The 27,712-nt window shown below is 35.4% G+C and overlaps 2 pseudogenes; one reads left to right on the top strand and one right to left on the bottom strand.

Annotated features, from left to right (window-relative positions):
- Positions 1-897: 897 nt before the first annotated feature.
- On the bottom strand, positions 898-6,649 carry LOC118847345 (annotated as a pseudogene).
- A 5,592-nt stretch (positions 6,650-12,241) lies between these two features.
- LOC118847344 overlaps positions 12,242-27,712 on the top strand; it is a 32,869-nt pseudogene continuing 17,398 nt past the window's right edge.

The following is a 27,712-nucleotide window of genomic DNA, read 5'->3' as shown; positions in this document are numbered from 1 at the left end:
TCATGCATCCTCTTATGGAGAATGATGGAGTCAAGTCTAAATTCTAAATGAGTCTATGAAACTTCTTGAAAACATGTTATAAACTAATTTGCATTTCTACCTCAGCATAGATGGTATTGTGGAATGATTTTTCCCCTACAGGCAGCAAAAGGTTAATACTAATAGCAAATTTTATACTTTTCTATAGTTATTCATGCTGCTAGGTTATAAACTATGGTGCATATTTGTAACAAAGTGTATTTGAGGTATCAGTACCACATATCTTTTAAACTTGACAGGACATTGCAAAACGTGATTATTGGGTCCTCTGTATCTACTACAACAAGCTAATTCCACGATGCTATAAAGGTCTCTGAGGAATTAATTAGAAAATAAAACGAACGTTACATTGTCTCCTGTGAGGCCTAGGATATCTTCTATTGGCTTCTCCTTAAATTGCTATTTTCAAGCACCAAAAATATAAAATTATTAAAGAAGTAATAAAATCCTAGTGAAAATTTTAAGATTTCCATCTAAATCATGAAAGCCAAATGAAAATCAGCTTGCTGTAAAGTAGCAATCTAAATATATGATTTTTTTGTAATTTTAATGACTCTTTTGACATAATTAGATTCTTTTGTAATCCTAAGCATTTTACCATTATAATGCATTTAAAACTTTTCTTATAAGAATGGACCTATAGACATCACCAGACTACCAAAGTGTTCTGTGACTCAAAAATGTTAAGAACTGATGAAGAGAAATTCAGAATCAAAAGACCTGGGTTACAGTGTCAGCTTACTAGCTTTCTGAATCTAGGCAAGCTAACTAACTTTTCAGGGTTGCTGTTTTCTTTTTTTTTTCTTTTTTTTTTTTTAGCTATTCCAAATATTTTAATAAGAGCTCCCTGGAAGGCATTTAAAACACCAGTTTGTGCGAATAAGCTCCATTGGAAGAGAGAGAATACAGAATGCAGGTAGCCACGGAGGTGAGGAATTTTCTTGATTTGGGGCAGGATCTGAGAGTCCACTGTTTTCTGATCAGCCTTGTGCTGCTCTGTAATCTCATATTTCTCTTTTTCTGTGTCAAAAATCTCTCCTTCTTGGTGTCTAGGTTTACGGAGCCTCTTCTTCTTGAAGTAAGCACCAGTAAGATGATTTGGAATTTTTACAATTGAAAGGTCAACCCTGATCGAGGTGGCAATGACAAATTTCTGATGGGTCCTTCTGAGAGGAACACGGTTGATGGTCAGACGTCCAGTCACCAGTAGCAAGCCACTAGCTAGCTGCTTCAGGAAAACCACTTGCTTGCCCCTGTGGCGGCCAGTGAGCATGATCAGAACGGTGCCTGGCTTGATGCTAGCTCGAAGTCTCCTCACATGCTGGCTGAAGGGCTTTTTGCCATGACTTAGCAGCTTTCTAGGCATATCCTCAGTAGGGTAATACCGAGGCATTTTGCGAATCTTTACCACACGGGTTTCTCCATTCTTATCACCACCAACTGGCTTTAAGATAGTAGCAGGCACCTTCTCTTTCTTTTTCCTTTCAATCCAGGTTTTTGGTGCAGCATATTTCCACTTGTACATGGCTCTCTGGGAATACATTGCAGACCTGGAGTATCTACCAATTCCTCAGGGCCAGGACTGGGTTCCGATTGCAATGCTGTCGAGACTTTTTCACCACCTTTTCAGCCACATCTTCCTTTGTGTTCTCTTTTTTTTTTCCTTTTTGACCTTTTCCTTTGGTGCCTTTGGGGGCTTTTTGTCCGCCATCTTGAGAGAAGGGAAAGAGAGCTGCTGTTTTCTTTATTGCAAATGGGGATCATAATGATATCGCTTGTGGCCTCACATGCTTGTAATGAGAATTAAGAATTGATATATGACTTCTGGAGAAGGTTGCACTTAAATGTGTCTGCTTCTTCTTCACTTATATCTTCATGAGTCTCACTTTTGATGTGTTCCATACAAAAGAAGAAGGAAAACCATGGTGATTATTATCAGCAATTTTTTTTTTTTGCTGGGAGAGGACATTGATGAAACAATACATGAACAGGGGCCATAGAGGGAAAGAGAGATGAATAGGAACCAATAATCCAAAGTATCACTTTCAGAGACATTTTTAAAAATACTATTTACATATGGCAATACAGCATGTCCCCAGAAGTTTTCATTGTCTGGATTTATTGATGAGATTGCTCATAGCTATATAGACAGAAAAATAGATATAGATGTTATGTGCACATATATGTATATACTACATGCATATGTAGATTATATCAATTCATTCTTATTTGTACTTGATAAAGTATTAAGAGAAGAGAAGAGCATTTTATAAGGAGTAGCCAGATGTAGCATTCACAAAATCTGTGATTTTAGAAAACACATGCGAATACTGGGAGTATAAGAATTTCCTTACAAGATCATATATTTCAACTGCTTATTAACCTAAAAATATAACAAATGAGGCTTCAATTTATCCATCAAAATGACAGCTAAATGTCTTGCCAGACTAACTGTGACATGCATAAAGACAATTAAGACTAGAAAAGTTTATTAAGCCCTGTAGAATACTCAAGCCTCAATAATTATTTGAAATGGGTATAATTTTTAAAAATTATGTATATACAGCACATTCATTGTATCCTCCACAATTAAAGTGACTTTCAAAAGTTATTTTAACAAACCCCTCTTCTAATCAAATAGAATGCATTGCAAACTCTCTGATTTATAAGTTATCAATTTAAAATTTGGAATAATTCAGGCTGTGGATTAGCTGAATTTTTCATTTATTGATTAACAAAATAGGGCTTATTAAGAAATTGAATGTAAATAATAATGAAATAGATTATTAAACCTACCTAAGGGAACATAATGGTTTAGAAATTTAGGAGAATAGTGAGCATAAAAATATTTGGCATGGTTATTACAAATTGATCAATTTGTAATTGTAACTACAATGTAGTATAGAGGAAAGAGTACTAGATTAGGGTTCAACACAAGGTTAGGGAACCACATCTTCGAGGCCACATGTGGCCCTCTAGTTCCTCCAGTGTGGCCCTTTGACTGAATCCAAATTTCACAGAACAAATTCTCCCTTTCCAAGCTCCTTGCACACTGCTCCTCTAATCGCAGTCTATCATCCCATGATACTGACCTATTCATCCGTCCATGTATAGGTAGTTCTAGCTTTTACCATCATGTCTTCACATCGGATGATCTCCAACCTGGATTTTACTATATTATTACCTTTTTCTTTCAGAATCTCTGATTTAGTTTAAGACTCAATTCAGGTACCACATTCTCCATGATGAGTTTCCAGATTCCCCTGAGGTGTCGATGCAGTTTATCCCCTAGACTACAGATAGATAAATAGATAAAGTTGGCACTTAATAAATCTTTATTGACATTGATTCTTTTAAAAGCTCTTCTACTCCAACTATAATGTATCTGTTTTCACCAATATTACCCATGATTTCTTGCCTACGAAATCTAGTGACATATTCTTAGTTCTCATTCTTCTTGACTACTCTGAAACTTTTGACTCTATCACCCACCTTATTTGGCTCCTGCAACTATGCTTTCTCTTAGATCTCCTCCTACTTTTCTGAACATTAATATTTTGTCCTCTTTGCTATAAAAATTACTATTTTCCTGCCCATTGATAATGAGAATTTCCTAAGAATATACCAAAGTGGCGGGTGGGAGAGGAGATCCCACTTTCTTTATATTCCCTGTCTTTGTGACTCTATCCATCCTAACATTCCAATTTTCATCTCTGTGCATACGGCTTTCAAATCTATATGTTGAGTCCTAATAATTCTCCTGAACTCCAGGCATGTAATATCAAATGAATGCTGGACAACGCTACTTTGATGTCTCATAGGGATTTCAAATTCAATGCATTTCAACTAAATCCATCCCTCATACTTCCGTATTCACACATATTGTATATATGCATAGATATTTACATACATACATATTTACATATATATGCGTACACATTTAAACACCAAAGAGAAAATTATTGGGAACACTGAATTTACACTTTAAAAAATTCCCCTGGAACATGTTTGGGATTTAGGGAAGAGTTAAAGAGTTCTGAAAATACGTTAGAAGATAGGCAGCTGCTTCCTGTAACTGTAACCAAGTAAAAAAAAGTGAAAAATTCAACTTATTTGTTGGTAGGTCTATCTTCAATGACAAGCAATCTGATTCCCCTGCCCCACCCACTAAAATGGTTAATTTGACCAAATCTTTCAGGTTCATAAAGACAAATTCTCCAATCTGTAAAGCCTTTAGATATTTAGAGGATGCACATATTATAGCATAGCTCAAAGAAGAATTTTGATTTAGACTATGAATAAAATTAGTTTAATCTAATTGATTTTTTGAAAGATTCAACTTCTCCCAATGCTCTCCTTTAAAAAGGGCAGAAACAGTACTCAGCTCATTCCACTCTGTGTTTGCCACCCTGCCCAGTTTTTTCAAATCCACAGAACAAAATGCCCCCCAGCCAGATCACCCCTATTGTTCCCTCATCTCAAGGAGCCCAGCTTTCTTTTCTTCTTTTTTTTGTTGACCTCCCCATTTGATTTTTTTTTTTGATTAAAGGGACTATACCTTTGCTCACTTCTTAAACAGTCCTATTCACTGAATGGGCATTGCCTCACTCAAAGGGAGACCTGGGAAAGATCTCAGTTTAAAAAGACCAAGGTCTCCAACTGCAACCTGAGGCATCTTCAGTTGTCATGACCTATATCTTGCCAGATATAGGCTCTGGAGGAGAAAGTGAGGCTGTAGACTTTGCACAGAGCTCCCTCACTCAAATCCAATTCATTTGGAAGTCATGTAATAATCTTTGAGAATGAAGGACAAACCACAATCTTTCATATTCCAGAATTAGATTATAAACTTCCTGAGGGCAGGGATTGCCCTTCTTTTTATTAATTGTATCCCCCAGTGCTTAACACAGTGCCTGACACGTAGCAGGCACTTAATACATTTTTCTTGGGTTGAATTGCATTATGTCAAGAGAAAGAGAAGAAAACCCTCTTAAGTTCTAAAGCTTTTCTGTGGGCCTGACTGGCTCTGGTCTAAGTTGTGTGGTGGAAATGACGTTAACCTTATAATCAGAGGAACTAATGTCAAATTCTTTGTGTATGACTTTGGATAATTTACTTAATTTCTCTGTTCCTCAGGTTCTCCATCCTTAATTTGAGAAATATGGTCGAGGATGATCATTATAATTCTTTCCAGCTCTGGAACTGTGATTTATGGAATGAGAAAGGGGAGAAAGTAGGCAACTGTGTTAAGTGCCTTTTACAAGTATTATCTCATTTGATACTCACAACCCTGGGAGTGAAGTGTTATTATTGTCCCAATTTTATAGTTGAGGAAACTGAGAAAACCAGAGGTTGTGGCTTACTCAGGGTCACACAGCTAATAAGTGTCTGAAACTTGGAAAAGCTCTGGTCTTCTCAACTTGAAGCCCAGCTTTATCTATGAGCTATATGAGAACAAATCTTAGAGGACAGAAAGGTTTTTTTGTTTGTTTGTTTGTTTGCTTTCCAGAAAAAGAAATCAGATAAAATTGCCTGAAATAAACATTTTCAAGTATTGTGGGGAAAACAGAAACAAGGGAAAAAGGTGATACAGCTGGATTCCCTCTCAAATAGTGTCATGAACAGTTATCTACACAGTGATATTGGTATTACAGTATAAAACACTTGCTTTCTATAGGTGAATCCAAGAAGGAAAGGTCATATCTGCTTATGATGACAAAATACTATTGTCGACCTGAAAGGTTAGTTAAAGGAGAAAAACAAGCTAGGTCATATGTTAATTCACATTGTTTATTCCCTTAAACCTAGTGAAGCTAGCTTACTTGTATCTACCAGGAGCCAGGGCACAAGTTCTGACATTCTGAACAAAAGAATGATAAGGCTTAAATGCATTTCAGGAGAGTCCCAACTCAGCCTGTCTTTGTCTCTCAAAATTTATGATCTCCATGTATGTTTAATCACAGTGTAAGAAAGGAATTTCTTAATTGCATATGTTGTAAATACAATAAGAGAGTTGACAACATTTCCATTGAAATTATGATCCAGGACATCTGTATTTTCTTTACCATTAACATACCATAACAGAGGATATGTCCATAGAATACTGAGATAAGGAAAATCCCATTTTTCAAAATAGTGTTTCAGGTTAAGGGTCTCATCCTTAGTGGCCATGAAGAGAGGAAAGAATGCTCTTAAGTCAGCCCCATCTGGGCTTGTTAACATAGGAAGAGGTATTCTCTGACTTTACTCAGAAAACAAAGAAGTTGTTAGGTCCAAACATTTCCTCTGGTTGATTAGCTCAGGCTGTGGCCCTTATTGAAGTTACTAAATTGATATCAAATGATTATCACTATATATTCACATTAACCTGAGAAAAGTCCATGTTGGCTACAATGGCCTTTCCATATCAAGAAAAAAGGGAATTCTAATGAAGAATAGATGGAACAGAAAGTAGTTGGTTAATTTCAATCAAATTTATCCTTGAGAAAACTAATTTATTTTACATAAGAGATCTGACAACATACCTTAGCCATAGAACTCCAATCTGGTAGGGAATTTGAGAGTCCTCTCCCAGGCCCTTTTCAACATTCTCAATGTTCTCACCAACCATTCTATTATTGTACTACTATTGTTCTCACTTTAATCTTTTTCACCTTTTACCCTTTCATAATGCTTACTTTTAGTTCTCCTCTTGTAATTGAAATTTGAGGACCATCTCATCCAAAACACTGTAACAATAAAGAACACATGGAACTCCTTCCTTTAGTTTTAGGGGAAGACCCTTTGATACTTAAGAAGTATTCATTCCATGCAAACTACACACTTTTGTAGTCTAGACTATTTCAAATACAAAGATGTACAAAGTTGTTTTTAACATCCAAACTCAAGGTACCTTTTATAAGGAAAAGGAGGTGTTCCCTTCCCCCTCCTCTTTAGATTGGGAGGGAAGGAATGTTTAAAAGCATAAAACAAAATTCAAAGATTTATGAAGATTTGTCTAGCTTGAGAGATTAGACTATGCAAAAATATGAACTGGAAGTTTTTCAATGAATAATAAATAGATATATGTTTGCAAATAAATAGTATCAACAAGAATGAGCCCCCACAATAGAGAGCTTCAAATGCAGTAAGGATTTCCCAGGAGAAACCGAGATAACAATCCAATTAAGCTGTTACTGTATGCAAATTAGAATTCACACTTTAAGCTTTCATAATAAGGAAGATTTCCAAAAGCTAAATAATGCATTCCTTGTTATATTTCAAACAAGTCAAGTGGTAAGTTGTCAAAGGAGTAGGTAAGCTTCAGGTGAGTAGTAGCTGAAGGGAATTGGTTTGTAAAATATATTTAATGATGGATGACTTGTGAGTGTTAGCAGAAAATCATATCGTCACTTTACGATTAAAAATTCATTAGAACCTGGATAACATTTAGTAAATAGAAGCAGCATGTGAGAAATTTGAATGAGTATAAGGGCTTAATAGAATAATCAGGGCTTGAACTACTGTACCTCAAAACAACAATACATAAATATGTATGTACTCATAGTCTAAACTGATGAAGAAACTGAATTCTAATTCTAAACATTATCAGCACTTTGCTTCTTTCCATGAATTATGTGCCCACAGTATAAGAGGTTACTGCAAACTAAAGGGCATATCTACTGTAAACATCGAATTGAATGATCAAAATCTTTGTGAGAAATAGCAACCTGATCCACTTACCAATTGGAAATATACTTACATTTTTCTCCTACTAAGACAGGATAAAATAATTGTGATCAAGATAAACAGCTACAATAACTTTCCGTGTAACTGCTCTGACCTATGAGATGTGTAGTTAAAATCATTTAGGCATCCAAACAGGGATTTTTTTTTTACCTTCTAATTTAAATTATGCAAAGAAGGCATTCTGCTGAAGACAACATCCTTGTCAAATCTCTAAAGAAAGAGCCAGTAGCCGGAGAAATGTACAGTGGTGTACTAAATTCTCTGGTATTTTTAACAAGCTAAAAGAGTGGGTAGTACTATTGTGAATTACCACAAAATTCCTATTGCTTCCTGATACATTATTTTACATAGCCTCACTAAAGCATCTCTTTCTCTTGGATTTAAAGCAATGTCCAGTAAATGCTTAAATGATGTTCCTTAAATGAAATAAAAAAAACAACTACTATTAAAAAACCCTAAAATTGAATTCAAGTAACCCAGAGTTTATTCTATAGACAATTTGCATAGATGTACACACACACACACACACACACACACACATCAAAAACAAACCAACAAAAAACACAGAACAAATCTTTAGAGCATCTAACACAATGTCATTGTAGTGAAATTGAGAGTGAACCCAAAGAATAATGCTGGGGTGCCACCAGAAATGATCAGATATAGACAGGTAAGTTCTAGCATCATGAAGGGATTCACTTGGACAGTCTCCAAATTATAGAAAAACATTTATTGGGGTGACACAACCAAACAGGCCCTGCTTCCACATGGAAGAGAGAGAGAGAGAGCAATTATTGGTATTATGTGTCTCGTCTACATAGTTTTATAGAATAGGGGTAAGGAGAGGGAGAGAATGGGAGGAGAGGCAAGCAGGGCTCTGGAATGCCTAGAATATCAGGTAGCCTGGAAGTATCTTTGTCATGCAGATAAGCAAGGAGAACAGGAAAAGGGGAAGAGTGGTACTGTTCTGGAGACCATATAGATAAGCAAAGGCAACAGGAAAGGGGAGGGAAAGAGTTGTTCTGGAATATCAGGTAATTGGAGTGCTCTGTGAAAGCACACAGATAAGTCTACAGCATGGGGCTTCAACACACAGTCTTCTTTAATCATTTACTGCATCTTATGTCATATCTCACATCCTTTTTGCTCCATCTGCCTTAGACACTCCTGTCTGCCCCACCTCAACAACTTCTTTAAAAGGTTGACATTATAAGTATATTTAATCTGTTATATACATGAAGAACAAACTTCAAAGGGATGGTTTTCATTTATTAGTACTATAGTATTCTCCCTCATCCAGTATTTACTAATTACTATATTAAGAGTGACACACTGACTTTTTGTGTCTCATTCTTCCACTTTATATTCATAACTTGTTTTCTGTGATGGCCTTGATTTCTTTTGTCCTTTTGCACACCAGTTTGCTTTTTCAAATTTCTTCCTCCCCTCACCTTTATTCAGTGTCCTTTCGCATCTTTCTTTGCTGTCTCCCAGTAGCAGTCAGACATTCCATTATTCAAGAACATAAACAGTGCTAATCAACATGCAATTAAAAGGGCTTTAATAATTGCTGAGAGTTATTACTCAGGTGACACGTTGTCATTCCTTTTAGTTTATACACTGTGAAGATTTTCCTTGGGCATCTGGACATAAGTAGTCAAAGAAGATGATGTTATGCCTTGGATTCCAGTGAATGAGCTCAAAGGCCAAATGACACTCACTGACTGGCAGGAAGGACATCAAGCAGATAATTGACATGGACTTCTAAGAAACCACAACCACCTCTGTTCTTCCTGCCCTAACTAAAGTGATAGAGTACTAATTCACTTGGTTTACCTGGGCAAAGAAATCAGAATTCCCTCATACAGATGAGTGCCACTGAACAAAGAAGATTCTGAGGAAATTGAAACATATTTGAGTTAGTAACAGGAATTTCAGTCATGAAATTCTTTTAAACAAGCTTGTTCTTCTTGAGCATTTCACAAGGGCATTTTACCCATACTTTAAAAACATAATCCAAAAGGTAATTCTAAGTACAAAGTGATAATGAGTCACTAGCTAGCAACTATTTGAACTCTGTGTATTTTGTGAGGTAGTTTTGTTGCTTTTAATAAGATCTAAATAAGAAAAATAAAATTTCAACAATTTACACAGTTTATATTAAACTTTATAGATATTTTGTGTTGTATCTATTAGTTCACTTGCTGTATTTGGAGCATTAGGGACCCAAAAACCAAAACACCACCTGTGGTTCTATTTTGTTGCTCACTCATCCTTCACTCACCATTTTAAATACTGCATCAAAGGGAGCCTCTTAAGGTGAATATCCTCATTGTTATTCCACAAAAATAGTATAGTATTATCTCCTAGTGATGTGACTCACATCTATAATAATGTTAAACCCAACTTATTACTTTGTTCTTCCCTTCTAAAGTCTTAAATACTTAGTGGCTAGATAGAGCAGTAAACTCATATCTGATTGGCATACTTTTTTTATTTTGCCTGAGAAATGCAATTTAATCAACCATAGGCATCCTTCACTTATGCTTTACATTACCTTCAGTTATCTTGGTAAATAATTTCAAGTATGACAGTTATCTCTCTTTGATGATTATTTTGCATTTTTCTGCAAAGTAAGAAAACATTTTGTGTCTTTCTGTGTAGTAGCTGTAAAATACTTAAGGATTTTATACAAAATGTTTCTTGTATTGCTTATATTAATTGGCAAATATAGAAAGTTTACTAAACCAAGAAAATATAATTTTTTTCAAATTACAAATTATTATCCAGTCATCATTTTCATGTTGCCAGAACTTTACTATACTTGTTTCACTCCTTTGGAATATTACAACTAGACTGATATAAAACAATAAAGCTTGTCCAAGAAAGTCATTATTTCTAAAACTACATTCTAGAAAACTTCCATTAACAATTTATTCACATTCTTTGAAACTCCTTTATATGTCTGTATTAACCAAGCTAAATAGTGATGTTAATTCCTGGAGAATTCAATCCATATTGTACTTTTCTTCTGAGCAGTGTGTGAAGAACTTCTTTCCTAGGAAAAACAAAAACCAAACAAAAACACCTCAGTTCCATTGCTTTTGCACAATTGTGAATTGATTCTTTCTTTTGGTTGACTCTTGAGAGGCCTGGTCCTATAATTAAGTGCATTTGGATCAGTTGCATTTTTCTGAAAAAAAATTCTATTTCTCCTTTTGCTTTTTTCAGTTTTGAGCAGCATGATACCTTTTTTACTGAACAGTTCTTGAGATGGTGAAAACAAGTTAGGAGTTGTGGGTGGGAACTAAACAATTTCCCCAAGGCTTTAGAGAGTAGTAAATGAGTTAGAAAGGTCCTACTTGAAGTCTTCCCAGATAGAATGTAACTTCCTTAAAAATAACATTTGTTTCCATTTTGTCTTTGTATTTCTAGTGAGGTGGTTGGGAGTTGGGAAAGCTGGTTCATCAAATGTGAAAGAATTCACACAGACCTTCTCTGTAGCCATTGGGAGCTTTATTGACACAAAAGCAGTGGGTCTGAGATTTAGCAAGGAGCTAAACAAAGGCACTGATGTAGGGAAGGAACCAGACTAATATAGACGAAAAGCTGTACAGCCTGTAGGATGATTTTAGGGTTTCTTATGGGGGTTGAAGATTTAGGGTTTACAAGATAAGGACACAGGTAGAGGACAACCAATGACACAAAATAAGGGAGACCAGATATTTTATGACCCCGGATGGAGGAGAGAAAGAATTCCATGGCCCAGGGTAACAGGAAGTTTGATGGTATTTCAAAATAAGTGGAGGAGACTTTAGGGCACCAGGGAGAGAGAAACACATCCCTTAGGGCATCTTTGTGTCAAGAGACTGTAAGACATCTCCAAGTTAGAGGACAAACCAGGGAGAAGGCAACTTAGCCCTTAGGGCACTGTTTGCATCTACATCATCTAGGATCAGGGTGTCAATTCAAATAGAAATGGGGGCGGGCACAAAAGTGTACACAAGGATTCCTGCAGGTTGCATATTGACTAAGGAACCACACATACTTCTATTTCCTTTTTTTAGTTAATTGACTTAATTTCTTAGCTATTTTCCAATTATATTTTAGTCTGGTTCAACTGCACTCAGGGCATATCTGCCTAGAATTTTGTACAACAGCTGGTACATAATAGGTGATTAATAAAGTTTTTTTTAACTGAGTGAACAGAAAAATGGAGAAAAGTAGTACTCTCTTTTAGAGAGTGGAATCAGCTTCATAGAAGTCAGGCTTTTCTCCCTAAAGTGAATATTTTCTCCGATACTTCAAAAAGAGTCCTTTTATATTTGGTGAATAAAAACCATTTTTGGTAGCACAAAGACTTTCACACCATTTTGTCACCTTTCCAGGATAAGGTTCCAGGATGCATGCAGTCCCCACTAGACTATAGGGAGACTGGCTACAGTCATAATTCTTCTTCTTTTTTTTAATCACAATGAGTGATAATTATCTTGAAGATACTTCATCAGAATCTACCAATAGTCGTGTTGCAGAACTGAAAGATTGTGGGATTACTTGTGGAGAATTCTGGAAGAAAGACGCCACAGAAGACATTTGTGTAGCCATTTACATCAGCAGATGAGGAGATGATTCATTCTGGCAATGTAGGATAAACATTGTGATTGAACACATATGAAAGCTTCAGCATGAAATTAAGGAACTGCTGCCTAGGTCTCTGGCCTCCTTTACTATAATGGAATAAATAAAACATGTACAGGAAAAACTATAACACAGAAATAGAATCTAATAGATAAATAATAGTAGCCAAAAAGTCCTATTTAAATTCAGGAGGGGAAGAGATCACCTCCAGTAAAGTGGAAAGAAGTGATTATATTTAAAAACAAAGGTCTAGCCTTGAAAGGATTTTAGATATCATCAGTGCCACTATCAACAAAAGTACACCTCTGTGGGTGAGGCTGGACTGGTGGCTATATAATATAAAATGAAGATATATGACCTCTGAAATTTAAATGGCTAATAGAAAAATGTATTATGTGATAATGTCACCCCTCCCTCTCATTTAATGGCTTTACTATAGTTTGCATTCCTGCTTCTATGAGGAGTCATTAGAAAGAAAAAGATATTTAGACACTCAATAATGTATTCAAGTTCATGCTGGATAATAATGCTTTACAGATCTTTTGAGATTTATTTCTTTTATTAATAGGATGGTGCATTGGTAACTAAGGTGGGGCCAATGAAGGGAGGTCTGATTATATCTTTGATCCCAAGAAGCCCCAAACCCCTAGCTACTAGGTGCTAAGCTACTAGGTGCTAAGCCAATGTGGGTGTGAAGCCCCCAAGGTCCTAAGGGGAGTTGCTAAGACCAAAGCCAATAGTAAGAACTTAAGTTCCAGTGGCTCAGATGACATTTGATGATGGCTAAAGAGTGCATCAAAAGGGAAGACAGAGCTATTTGCTTAGGGCTATCACTCTTGGTAGTGTGCTGATGTGGAGATGTTGGGCAGCTGTACTTAAGAGCGCCCCCAGCTTGTAAACCTGGATGTTCTATGCATTGCGATTTGCATCAGAAAAGGTCTCTCTGCTGATGTTTGTAATTTCTTTGTTTTTGCTCTGAAGTTCAGGGTGCTGGCTTTTTCCCCTGAACTAAATGAATGATATTTGTATGCTGGATTAAAGTAGAATTGTTAACCCCTTAATATTGCGTTCCTTAGTAAAGCAGATCAAAAGAGCCTGGGCTTGCAGCATTCTGTGTGCTGGATTTTGTTGGTTTTACACAGCCACAGTAGCTGCTAACTGGATTGTTGAAACAGATGGAAGGTAATATATCATGATAAATGATTTATGTTCTTTAAACTTTATCACATTTCTGAATTTTTGTTCTCCCCCCAAAATTTAGGAGAATTCAGATTATAGTAATCTAATTTGTGAGCATAGCACTCAGTGGAATATTCTGCTAAAATGATTCAGTATTAAAATTTTGAAAGGTTGTGAGAAAAGTACATACAATGATATAATTAGTTACATATTCATTCATAAATTTCTTCATCCAACACATTTATTCAGACCTATTTGTCATGTTAGTCCTCTCCTGAAGACCCGGGCATAAAAAGTTTAAGTCATCTGGGGCATACTTATGTTGGAGAGCAAGATGCCTGGTGGAGATAAGGTGGAGCGAAAAGGTAGCTGTTAAAGCCAATCTAATGAAATCTCACACTTCTATGAGTAATAAAATATAGATTATATATACATACATATATATATGTATATATATACATATATATACATATATATATATAGAGAGAGAGAGAGAGAGAGAGAGAGAGAGAGAAACATATTTAAGCTGTATTGTAGCTTTCTGGGTGATGGGGTGGGGAGAGAACAAAGTTAAAAAGTGCACAGTAGAGAACAAAAGAAAACACAAGGAAGCAAAGAAAATATGCACAATTCTCAACACAAGGTGTATTATTTATCATACAGGCTTTCTTGAAATGAAAACTTATTTTTACATATTTAAATCCTCTCATGTTCTGCTATGCACATGACACTCTTTTTTCTTTCTTACTTTGTATTTAAGTTTCAATATTTAAGTTTATGATGTGTTTTTGTTTCTTTTCTCTATTCTGTATTTGTGTTCTTGTAATATAAAAAAAAGCAAAAAAAATGTAGATTAACAAAAGAAGAGTACTCAGGATAGTGGACTGGAGGATACCCATACATAATGGCCAAGAAACAGTGAAGCACACATCCCGTTTAGGAGCTGTGAAGGTGTTACCTTAATGGCAGTGTTAAAGGCTTCTTGGTGGTAACTGACTCCTAGCTATGTTCACAAGGAGTAACTAGGACAAAGTAATGTAATGAGTCAGTGGTTCAGAAATAGAGAGACACTATGTAAGAAAAAGAGTGAAAAAGTGAGGTAGTCTCTGGGAGATTGAAGCCCAAGTGATTTTGTTGCAAAGTCAAAGTGTGGCCAGCCGCAGTGTATAGAACGGAAGGGTTTGTTCTTAGGCAAGTGTGTTCATGTGAAAAACAGAACAGTAAGGGAGACATTGAGCAGTGTGTAAAAGTCAGCATGTGTGAAGTGAAGCTGAATAACACATGGCAAAGGACATATAATTTGGAGTTGGAGGATCTGGGTTGAAATCCTCGTTCTTCCTCTGACTCCCCATGTAACACTAGTCCAGTTATTTCATCTCTCTGGCTCTTAATTTTCCCATTTTATGAAAGAGGGGATTGGACTGACCTCAAAGATGCCAACGCGGTTTAAATTTATGATCCTTCAATTGTTCTTTTTCTTTCCTACTAAGTAAGTTTCAAACTCCTTTACCTGCTATTTAAGTACTTTACAATCTGGTGCCATTCACTCTTCCTAGTTCTATCTCATACTTTTTCTATTCAATCATTTCAGTCCTCTGTGACTCTTCGTGGCCCCATTTGGCATTTCCTTAGCAAAGATATTAGAGTGGCTTGCCATTTCCTTCTCCTGCTCATTTTCCATATGAAGAAACTGAGACAAACAGGGTTAAGTGACTTGCCCAGGATCAATTTTCAATAAGTATAATTGGGTCATATAGTAGTTAAGTGTCTGAAGCTGAACTTGAACTCAGATCTTCCTCACTATAGGCCTGGCAATGTGCCACGAAGCAGCCCTCTATCTAATAATACTTCTACATAAATAATCTGCAATTCAATCATAATGAACTATTTATTTCCCCTTTTACTTGCTTTTGTTATCCTTTTATTCCTTTTTCCTGGAATGGCTTTTTCTTCTTCCTATCCCCTGGTTGTTGGTTGTTGAATTCATATCCATCCTTTTAAGCTGAAATCAAATGTTCTCTTCATGAAGACTTCCCAACTTCTTCAAAAAATTATGACCTCTCCACCTTACAACTCCTGGCACCTCTCTTATATACTTACGGGTTATGTTATATTATAGTTATTTTGTAAGTATTATATACCTTTACTCCATTTGAGCTCTATGAGACAATGGTTAGAGATTTATCTGAGGATCGCATTTTCCTCTTGCCATAGCACATTGCTGTGTATTCATAAAGTGCTTAATTAAAGTTTATTGAACTGAATGAAGGAATATATTTTGATTTGACTATACATTCATTTTATAAAGGTCCCCTTCCTCCCCAGAGAGGTTAGTTGAGAAGGGGAAAGCTAAATTTTTAATCAGAATTTTTTTTAAAGAATTGGCTTGAAGGGTCCTGTACCAATGTTTCAAGAGTGACAAAACATATAACAGATAACTGTCTTTGAGGAACGTATGACCTACAGTAGTTGGGAAGACCAGATTTACACACATAAGAAGTTAAAAAACAACCATATAGCTCTTAAGTAATAGCACAAGCCAATAATATTCCATCAGCCAGATAAAATACAGCATTTGGATCATGGGTTTAAGGAAGAGAGGTACACAGTTCATCGAGAGACATAACACACTTGTTAAAATTTATTAATGTATAATGAAAGGATACAGTGTGAAGGTACATGACCAACGCGAATATAAAACACAGGTCCCTTTTGTGCTGATTGTAGGAAAGATCACAGAACACGTGAGACACAAACAAAAACCCGTTAGTTCTGAGAGGACTACAAAATAACCCGAGTCATTGAACATTTGAGACTTGATCAGGAATAAACGAAGAAGCCTTTATGAATGCACCAACATAGGTTAAGAAAATCCCAGGAATCTTTGCATATATCAAATGAGAAGAAATAGAGATAAGGATGGACACACAGGTTGAAACAGTTCTTTTAGTGTTCAGTAACTGTAGTGGTAGATATTGTGGAGCTATTTCTATCTACATTCACCTCCCTGCCTCCTACCCCCCGCCCCCAACCTACCCCTGGAGGAAAATGGTCTAGTCTGACCAGCCTACCTCAGAAGACAGATTATCCCCTCCCCCTACTTCAATTTGGTCTGGATCTATCATTGCCTCAGTGGACAGAATCACAAGCTACAGTAAATTGTCACTGTAGAAACTCTTCAGTTAAGATCCCCAACTATTTGTAACTTACATTTTTAGATAGTTTTCTAGGGTAACAAAAGGTTAAATGACTTGTCCAGAGTCAGACAACTATATGGGTCAAACACTGAAATTGAACTCATGCCTTCTTGATGCCAGCCCTGTATATACTATGCCAAGCTGCCTTTCATTGGATACCAAAGGACAACAAAATAAATCTGTGTTGTACTCTTCAGGGGAGACTTCATTGTGGAGATGAGAATTATTCTGGTCCTTAATGAATCGCTAGTATATGGTATGTATAGTATATAGAAAGGCAATTCTAAGTGAAAAGAATAGCAAATCAAAAAGCAAGCGGGTGAGAATGAAGGGCACAATGAGTTGTCAAATCTCTCTGAAGTAGAATGAGAGAGTAGGTGAAGAAAGCACTGAATAAATATGTAGGAGTCAGAATGTATCATAGTTATGTTACAGTTTCTAGCATGATTTATAGACTTTATCAGAATGAAATAATGGAATAATAAAAATATAGCATATTTTAAAGCTATTTTTAAAATTTACAAAGCACCTATCAGATTGGCTAATATGACAGACAAGAAAAAAGTTAATATTGGAGAAGATGTGGGAAAATTGGAACATTAATGGATTCTTGGTAGAGTTGTGAACTGATCCAACCATTGTGGAAAACAATTTGGAACTGTGCCCAAAGGGCTATGAAACTGCGCATACCCTTTCATCCAGCAATGCCACTCTTAGATATGTACCTCAAAGTGATCATAAAAAGAAGGGGAAAAAATCCATATGTACAAAAATATTTACAGAAGCTCTATTTGTGGTGGCAAAGAATTGGAAATTATGATGATGACCATCAGCTGGGGAATGGCTGGACAAGTTGTGGTTATATAAATGCAATGAAATACTTTTGTGCTATAAGAAATGATGAACAGATGTATTTTAAAAAAACCTGAACTTACATAAACTGATGCTAAGTGAAGTGAGCAGAACCCAGAGAATATTGTACACAGTAAAAGCAACACTGTGCAATGATCAGCTATGATAGGCATAGCTCTTCTCATCAATACAACAATCCAAGACAATCCAAAAGACTTATGATGGTGTTTCAACAATCCAGCTAGTAGCTGCTGTGGGGATGAAAAACCAACACAAGCCCAACAACAAGAACGCTGCCAGCATATGTTCTTCTGATCTGCTTTACTAAGGAAAGCAACATTAAGGGGTTAACAACAAGCTTACTTTAATCCAGCATACTGACATCACTGACTTAGTTCAGGGGAAAAAGCCAGTACCCTGAACTTCAGAGCAAATACAAACAAATTACAAACATCAACAGACAGACCTTGTCTGTTTCAAATCCCAATATGTAGTTACCAGAGTTTAACAAAGTCCCAGCATCCGGATTTACAAGCTGGAGGGCTCTTAGCTACAGCTGCCCGGAGTCTCCACATCAGCATGCCACCAAGAGTGAGAGCCCTAAGCAAATGGCTCTGTCTTCCCTTGGTTATACAGTTTCAGAAGTTAGCAAATGTCATCTGAATGACCAGAACTTAGGCTCCTATGATTGGCTCTGGAGTTAGCACCTCCCCTTATCACCCTGGGAGCTTCACACCCACATAGCACCTAGTAATTAGGGGTTTGGGGCAAACTGAGGAGCAAAGATCTAATCAGGGCTCCCTTAGTTAGCCCCACCTGGGGCTCCACCTTGGTTACCAATTCACACCCACATAGGTTTAGCACCTAATAGGGGTTTGGGCCTGTGACATAGCACCTAGTAAGACTCAATCAAAGACACTTAATTAATCATTTTAAAACAGTAAGAAAGTCCCAACTTAATTGATATTACAGATGGAAAATATTATCCACATTCAGAGAGAAAAAAAAAACTATGCAGTTTGAAGCATACTATTTTCACTTTTTTTTCCTTTCTTATGGTTTTTCCATTTTGTTTTGATTCTTCTTCATAACATGAAAAACATGGAAATATGTTTAACATTATTATACATGTATAACTTGTATCAGATTATTTGTTTTCTTGGGAAGAAGGGAGGGGATGTAGGGACGGCGAAAATTTTGAAACTTACATTCTTAGGAAAATTAATATTGAAAACTACATGTCCATGTAATTGGAAAAAAAATATTAAGTGGTAAAAAAAAAACTTTGATATAAAGAAATATATAGGCATATAGAGAGAATATATGAGTCACTATGGCAGATTGAAATTGGGAACTGACCTTGGAATTGACAAGACCTGGGTTTCATTTCTGACTTTGACACATACTGACTGTGTGAACCTCCACACCTAACCTAGTATTGGCAGCGAGTTCACTCAAACTACAATGTAAGAGAGCATGTTCATCTAAACTCATTGAGGATGTTTTTATATGAACCTTCTTATATTGATAAAATCACAGACACAATAAAACTAACAAACAAACAATGTTGTTACAGTCTGGTATTATACATTTTTATATATTTATCTATGTTCCTATATCTATAACAATCTATATCTATCCATGCATTTTTCTATCTATGTCTCTATGTATGTATCTATCATTTATCTGTCTGTGTCTCTGTCTGCTTGTTTATGTCTCTATCATGTATCTGTCTGTCTGCCTATCTATCATCTATCTATCAATGTCTCTATATTAATCTGTGTGTCTGTTTCTTTCTAAAACAATCTCAAAGTGGATCATACACTGAAATACAATTCAGTACACAATAAAGATCCCTTAGTTGATCTTGTCAGGAGAGCTGAGTTGATTTAAACACTCTGGAAAAACAACAACAAAACTGAGAATAATGCAAGGAAAGATTCATATCTTTATTTAACCAGCCCTCCCAGTGCTAGGCATATACTCCCAAGAAAAGACAGGATTAAAACTCCCTTCTGTACTAAAACATTCATAACAGTACTTCTTAATGCTGGCAAAAAAACTATAAACAAAGCATGTACTCTTTAATTGGGAAATAACTGAGTAAGTTGTGGTATGCATTCAAAATGAAATAACATTGCACCATAAAAAACATGAGGAATTCAGGGGAAAAATGTATGAATCAATATAGGAGCTAAGTAGGTAAAACTGGTGAACAAAATAGACAGTAGCTATAATCATGTACATGAAAGGAAAACTAAAAGGCATTTCAATTGAGGCTGATTAAAATGAGCAGTATTGATCTCAGATTAAGACTCTCCGCCTCTTAACTGAGAGAGGAAGTGAATGAAGGAATGGAATGTGATATACTCTGTTAGATTCTGAGTTACTCTTGGTTAACTAATTTTTCTTAACTATTAATCTTTGTTACAAAAGAGGTTGAAATGTGGGTGGGAAAACCTGGGGAAATTAAAGTGCAATGAAAACAAAACAAAAAAGCATCAATAAAACTTAAGAAGAAAAAAAAAAACCTCACAAAGCACTATAATATTTTATCTCACATTAACCTAAGAACCTTATGAGGTAAGTACTTTAATTATAATTTCCATTTTAGAAATATGGAAACCAAGCTCCAGAGAAATTTGAATGATTTTCCCAATGTCAGAGTCTATGAAGCATCAAGTGCTTAAAGGTAGGATTTGATTTTTGGCCTTGTTGACTAGAAGTCCATTACCTAGTTTGGCATAAGATGCTACCTCTATAAATAATATACACCATATTAAGAAAATTAATCAGTACTTGGTTGGTAAGAATGACTATGGACATAAATGGTAACTATTTCCCACATTTATTCATCTAGTAAAGAAAGTGAATTAATTACCAAGTGGAGAATGACTAGCATTGCTATGTTATCCTAACAGTCTGATAAAGGAAGAAAGTAAACAGAAAATGAATTTTCTAATTAAAAGGACAAATGAGTTATGAGAAATATGAGGTAACCCTGCCAAAGCATTCATATTGATGAAAAACTTACCTTATCCCTGGAATGTGGCCATAATTTGTGATATATGATAAACATGGGGAGAATCTTTAAAAGACCAACAAAAATGACTCAGAGGTTGGCAAATACAGTTGAGAAGACCAAGGGCTGAAAATAATGGGAAAAAAAAAAACATGATTTAGGAGGCTGAGTCATGACTTCACGTACATGAAGATCAAAGATAATGACTAAATCTTCCAACTACACTGAAATAAGATGAAGAAAAATTGGGTTCAAACTATGAGGGTGGATTTAAGGTTTCTGAAATAAAAGCTTTTCTTATAATTATAGTACAAAGATCCAGGAATAGGTTGTTGTTTCCTGGAGACCTTTAAGAATGGGAAAAACACAGCAATTTGTCAAGGTGCAGTTAGATTAATTTTCACAACAGAGAAGTGGAAGGATAAGATAGTCTTCGTGATCCCTAGGATTTGATTATTCTGAGGAGATAGAGCTTCCAGGAGTTAAAATCATATATAATCGATCTAAACTTCTTCATTAAAAGCTTTTTAAAAGGGCCATCCTTATGGTAATAATTTCACATTTCACAGTGAGTTTTAAAAGATGAAAACTGAATGACTACCTAAGTGAAAGAATATCTATTATAGCAAAAATAAAAATCAGTTCTATCAAATCTTTGAATTACTAATCATCTAATATCATTCTAGCAACCTAGGTTTTTAAAGGAAAAGGAGATTTTATGGCAAGATTTTCTTGCCTGATGCTGTGGCTGGCCATTAACCCCTTATATATTACTACCTAGAAGATGAATACAGTATTTCATTTCTGCTGTTTAAAAATTGATAGCATCTTAGTGGATTAAGAAAATGAGTAACATTTTCCTATGATACATAACAATATGAATGTGGAATATACAGTTCCAATATATGAATTATCTTGGCTTTGTACGATATATATGTCTATACATATGTATGTATGTGTATAAATGCATATAATGTTGAGTTCCTATAGAAATTATGATAATGGATTATAGTATCACAGAATTTCAGAATTGTAAAGGGACAAACCTAACTAACATAACATAAAAACACATATCACTACTTCAGCCACATTTGACAAATGGTCATGATCATTCATTATTTGCACGAAGACTTCTTTAGCTCCAATTCTTGGAAAGAATTTTTTTCAGATATCAATTATAAATTTGCCTCTCAATGTCTGCTCTTCAGTGCCCTCTTAATGTCTGCTGCTTTAATATATTGATGTCTGCTTTTCAATTTTGCTTCCCTTCAGTTCTGTTTCTCCTCCTTTTTATCCTTCTTCAATTCTGGTTCTCTCACACTCTGGGCTCTCCTTATATACAAGTCTAGCCTGCGTCTGATTGGCTGGAAATCAGGCCTCTGATGGGCTGAATTTATGATTGATGTGAACTTAGAATTCAGTGCACCTACCATTGGCTCTGGTGTTAGCAACTCCTCTTAGGGCCCTGAAGGCTTTACACCCAAATCAGCTTAGTACCTAGTAAGTAGAGGCTTTGGGCCTACTTACAAATGAGCTTTCCCAAGGAGCCCCAGCTCACCTGAGTCCCTAATATGTTCTGATATCACTGAGGAATTATCAGAAGATAGAGACATGTACCAAAGAAAATAATTTTGAGTCTCCCTTCCCAAGATGGAGCCCAGTCTAAATGAAGGAAAATCTTTGGCTGTGGGTCACCAGATTTAACACTAATGTTTTTAGCAGCTGCTATGGAGGTGTAAGATCAACAACACCAGCGCACAGGAAGGATGTTAGCACAGGTTCTTTGATCTTTGATCTGCTTTTTCTAAGGAAAGCAACCTTAAGGGGTTTACGATCTCACCTTAATTAAACATTTACATATCATTCACTTAGTTCAGAGGTAAAAGTCAGCACCCTGAACTTCAGAGAAAACACAAACAGAAATTACAAACATAAATTATATAAACAGAGCAAATAACACAAATCAGCAGACAGAGCTTCTACTTGTCCGTCTATAGCAATACATATATACTTGCAACAGAAAGAGAGAGAGAGAGAGAGAGGAGAGAGAGAGAGAGAGAGAGAGAGAGAGAGAAAGAGAAGGTTTTCAAAGCTGGGGGGCTCCCCAACAGCTACCCAGAGTCTCCTCTGGCCAAACCACATGGACACTCATCCATTGAGTGAGCCCCCAAGCAAAATGCTAACCTCAGAGTATATATGTGTGTGTGTGTGTGTACATACACACACACACACACACATATGTGTGTGTATGTGTGTATATATGTGTATATACATGTATATATATACATATATATATGAGTATGTATATATATGTGTGTATATATATATATACACACACATATATATACATACTCAGGGTCAAAGAGTATATATATATATATACATATGCTTAGTGTCAGAGGGTGTCAGAACCATGTGACTCAAACTCATGTGACTTAGGTTTTCTTGTGATTTAAGCAGGTCATCAAAGACTCTTGATTCAATCATAGATTCTTGATTCAAACAAAGGCAAGACTCAGTTAAAGGCACTTGATTACCTTAGTGCTGAGAAGCACTCCAAAAGGAAAAAAGAAAAAAGTCTAACTTTGCTTGCCAGTTCACCCATTATTGTCTTCACTCATCACACCTACTTCTGACATCTGAGGGAAAGTGGGAAAAAAAGTACACATAGTCCATTTACAATGTGTTTTAAAATTTATAAAATACATTCCACGCAACAGCCCTCGATGTTAGGTATTAAAAATATCATCATTTTACAAAAAGGAAATTAGGTTTGAGAGGTTAAGCTGAGTTATCCATAGTCATATCCAATGCATGTTACCCAACTATAACATTTCTGCTTAATTGAATAATGGTATCATAGGCATTTTAAAATTAAGAGCAGGAAAGAACTTTAGAGATTGTTTAGTTCAACTACCATATTTTATAAATGAAGAAACAGTCACAGAAACATTAAGTGAATTGATCAAGATCAAAAAGTCACTAAATGGTAGAATTGGACCTTTGATGCAGGTCCTTTGATTTCAGCAATACACTTGACATTATGCCCATTTTGGTTAATCAGAATAATGGAGAAAATTATACTCTATTTTATATATGAATTACCAGTTTTCAAAGAGCTAGAATAGAATAAAAATCCTTTTAAGCTTCAATTTACATTCAAAATAATTTAATCTTCCTTTCATGGCTCAAAAGACACTTCAGTATTTTTCAGTGACTCAACTCACTAGTATGATCATTTCTTAAATATTGAAAATGTGAAAATGTGCAAAAAACATATCAATTCGGAAAATTTGGAACGAATGTTGGACAACAGAAAATTGTGAATATCTCCAAGGTTTGAAACATGTACCAAATAATAGATTTTTTAAGAACCATAAATCCTCAGTCATAAAATTAGATTTAAAATAAGTCAGTATTGTATATGAAAGAATTGTGTACTTTATTCCTCTGGCAAATTATCAAAAACACTCAAGAGCCTATTTTGCAACATACTCTAAATTCAATATTTTCGGGGAAAGTGTTGTTGAAATGTTTTGAAAGTTTTCTTAATCAACTTGAAAAAATTGGGAGGCTGTTTTAAGAAATAACATAAGAATATCAATAAAAAAGAAAAAAAATACTAACTAATTTAACAGTGTTGCATAAGTATCTTAACCATGTCATGATTAAGGTATAGACTGCAAACAACATCGGACTTCCTCAGTTGACCTGTCTTCTTACATCAGATAACACGATGAATGACCAGTGGTCTGAACCCATGGACAGATTATTTGAACTCTGTTACCATCATTCTCCTTATCTATAATTTCACCATTACTTTGTAATGGTGAATTTCATCTTTCTTTTTGGAGGGAACTTTTTTAAATTGTCACACTATTTTCATCTCCTGTTTAACTTTTATAGTACATATTTGAATAGATCATAATTTTGTAAACTTTCATTGAATGTTGTCCAACTCTAACATCTAGAGCTCTACTCTAAGCTTCACCACCACCCCACTCCCTCAAAGAAGGAAAAGGATGTTGGATGAATTTTTGCCCTTCTTTTCCCTGTACCAAGGGCAGCAGTGATGATTTAGGGATTCAATGCAATCCTAGGTTTAAAGTGGGGAGGGGTGAGACAGTCCTTCCAAGTGTATCCTGATATGCTTGCTCCAGGCTTAGCAAGGCTTTATCTAGAGCTGCAGTCCTTGTCCTAGAAAAAAAAAAGTAGTAAATATAACAGACTCTAGGGGCAGCTAGGTGGCAAAGTGAGTAGAGCACCTGCTCCAAAAAAAAGAAATATAACTCTATACACTGTACAGTGTGTTTGTAAGGAAGGTATTTTGTAATACTCAGAGATATCTATAAATGAGTTATTATTATGTGGAATTTTTTTTGTTTTTTGGCAGGGCAATTGGGGTTAAGTGACTTGCCCAAGGTCACACAGCTAGTTCATGTATCAAGTGTCTGAAGCTGGATTTGAACTCAGGTCCTCCTGACTCCAGGACCAGTGCTCTATTCACTGCGCAACCTAGCTGCCCCTATTATGTGGAACTCTTGAAAAGCACCACCACATAATTTTTGTATTCTATTTGAGTTGCAAAAGGGATCATTTGATAAATATTTCTGCCAGACTGGGCAACCATACTGAGGTACTTGTTCAAAAGGAATATGTGAGCATAATAGTTGCTTGATGACATGGTCAAGAACTCTCTCTCTCTCTCTGTCTCTCTCTCTGTCTCTCTCTCTGTCTCTCTGTCTCTCTCTCTCTCTCTCTGTCTCTCTCTCTCTTTATCTCATTCTCATCTAAAAAGCAACCAGTAGAAAACAGTGCTATTCTTATTGAGTATCAGTCTTTCCTACCATTATACCTATGCTTACAGCTTTCTCAGTGCCTAGAAGAGATCTTAACACATTTCCATGTCTAGTCACAGTCCATCAAAATCTCACTCAATCTCCATAAACCAGGTCTAAAGTCAGTCCCTTCAAGAAGTCACATAACATTGTCAGTTTCCAGTTATTTATCTCATCTAAAAACATTGTCTTTAAAATGATTACATATGCACATCGTCATGGTATCTGCATTATGTTTAATTGTGTATTAAAAAAAATCCTCTTAAGACTCGTGAAAGCTCCATAAGAGCAGGTTCGGGGTTTCATTTAAACTTCTAGAACAAAGGAAGGCACATTTTGGTGCATTCTAAAAATGTTCACTAAATAAAGGGATATATAAGCTCCTTGAAGGCTGAGAATGTTTTTAATTTCATCTTTGGACCACCCTGCCCCTGGCACTGTGCCTTGAGTATAGTAAGCACTTCTTAAATGTTTTGAATGAACTTCTTAGTGTAAAATACACAGTACTGATGTCCTCTGTGAGGCAATATGCCGTTGAAAGGAGAAATAAAGACTCACATTCAAAAAGTCCACCTGCATAAAAAGGCCATTTAGAGATTTTATGTTGGGCATCATATCTCCATGGTTTAAAGAAATGGCTAAACTTTTTAAAATAAAAAAAACAAAAACTTATTCTTCATTTTTGTCTTTTTTAATTTTTTCATTACGTTATACTCTCAAAATATGAAGATCAAAGCATTTTAAGAAATAAATACAAGCAAATGTTAATACTGGCCAAGGGAAGAAAATAGAAAGGTGAGAGATGAAATAGTTCAAATTCCCAGAGATTTATAAATGTTATTTTTGTCTTGCTAAGGCCTTTCTAAGAACTCATTAGATATAGAATATATGATTATAATAATTTGAAAATGTCCACAGCTGCTGTGAGGAAAAAAGTTTTATAATTGTGAATTCATATCTAACTTTGAGGGTTCAGTTTCCTATTGTCAAACTATCATTAGGCATTAGCAACAAATATAACAGTGCATAAGTAATTCACAGAAAAAATATAGAAAAATTAAAAAAAGATTAAATTGACTATAATAATATTCTTGTTTATTTTACAACATTATCTTCAAAATAATTTTTAATACACAAATAAAAACAAATTGAACTTCCATAAGTTAAAATATAGATGCTATATCACATTTATTGCAGTACATTAAAACAGTAATCAAAAATAATCGAACTTTCAATACAGAACTAAATGAAGTTGCTGAACCAAAAGGACATTGACATTGATTGCAGGTTGAATAAACTGAAAAGATTTGGAAGCCCTGATTTATTGAGGTGAGAACTGCTATTAAGCCCATTAACACAAATATTTAATTAAAGTGTCATGATTTTAGCAGCAAATGCAAGAAGAAAAACCATAAAAATATCCTTTTTATTTTGATAAGAATTGATTTGAAAATTGCAAGTATAGCACCCTCTAACTAGATTCCTGAACAAGGAAGAATGAAAATGAAACATAGGTAGCTGTTGATAATATCGAAGTGACTCATAAAGTTGTAAGGGTATAACGGTCTAATTCTTTGTACCTGTTTACTTGTTTAGATAAAATATCTAAAAGCTGATACTTAGAAAAATTCTTTTTTTAGGAAAATATTATAAATCAATATGGACATTCTTTGTACATACATATATATGTATATAAAGATATATATCTATATATCTTGTCAACCTGAAACTGTGGTTAAAGGAGGCCAACAAGCAATGTGATATGTAAATTCATCATGTTTATTCCCTTAAAGCTAGGGAAGCTAGCTTACTTGTATGTACAAGAAGCCAGATCATAAGTTCTGACTGCCTGAACAAAAGAATGAGAAGGCTTAAATGCATTTCAGGGCAGTCCCACCTCAGCATGCCTTTGTTACTCAATTTTATGGTCCCCGTGTATGTTTAACCATGATATAAGAAAAGGACTTTTCTTAATTGAATAGGTTGTAAATACAGTAAGATAAGAGAGTTGACAAAGTGTCAATTGAAATTACAACCCAGGGTCTCTCCATTTAATTTACCATTAACATGCCATAACATAGTATATGTCCATAAAATATTAACACAAGTAAAAGTCCCATTATTCAAGATAGTGTCTCAGGTTAAGCATCTCATCCTTAAAGGCCATGAACAGAAAAAAAGAATGTTCTTAAGTCAGCCCCACCTGGGCTTGTTGACAT

The sequence above is a fragment of the Trichosurus vulpecula genome, chromosome 4 (genome assembly GCF_011100635.1).
Source record: "Trichosurus vulpecula isolate mTriVul1 chromosome 4, mTriVul1.pri, whole genome shotgun sequence".
NCBI lineage: Eukaryota > Metazoa > Chordata > Mammalia > Diprotodontia > Phalangeridae > Trichosurus > Trichosurus vulpecula.
Note: the sequence above shows the minus strand (reverse complement) of the source record. Positions and strands in the feature narration are given on the sequence as shown.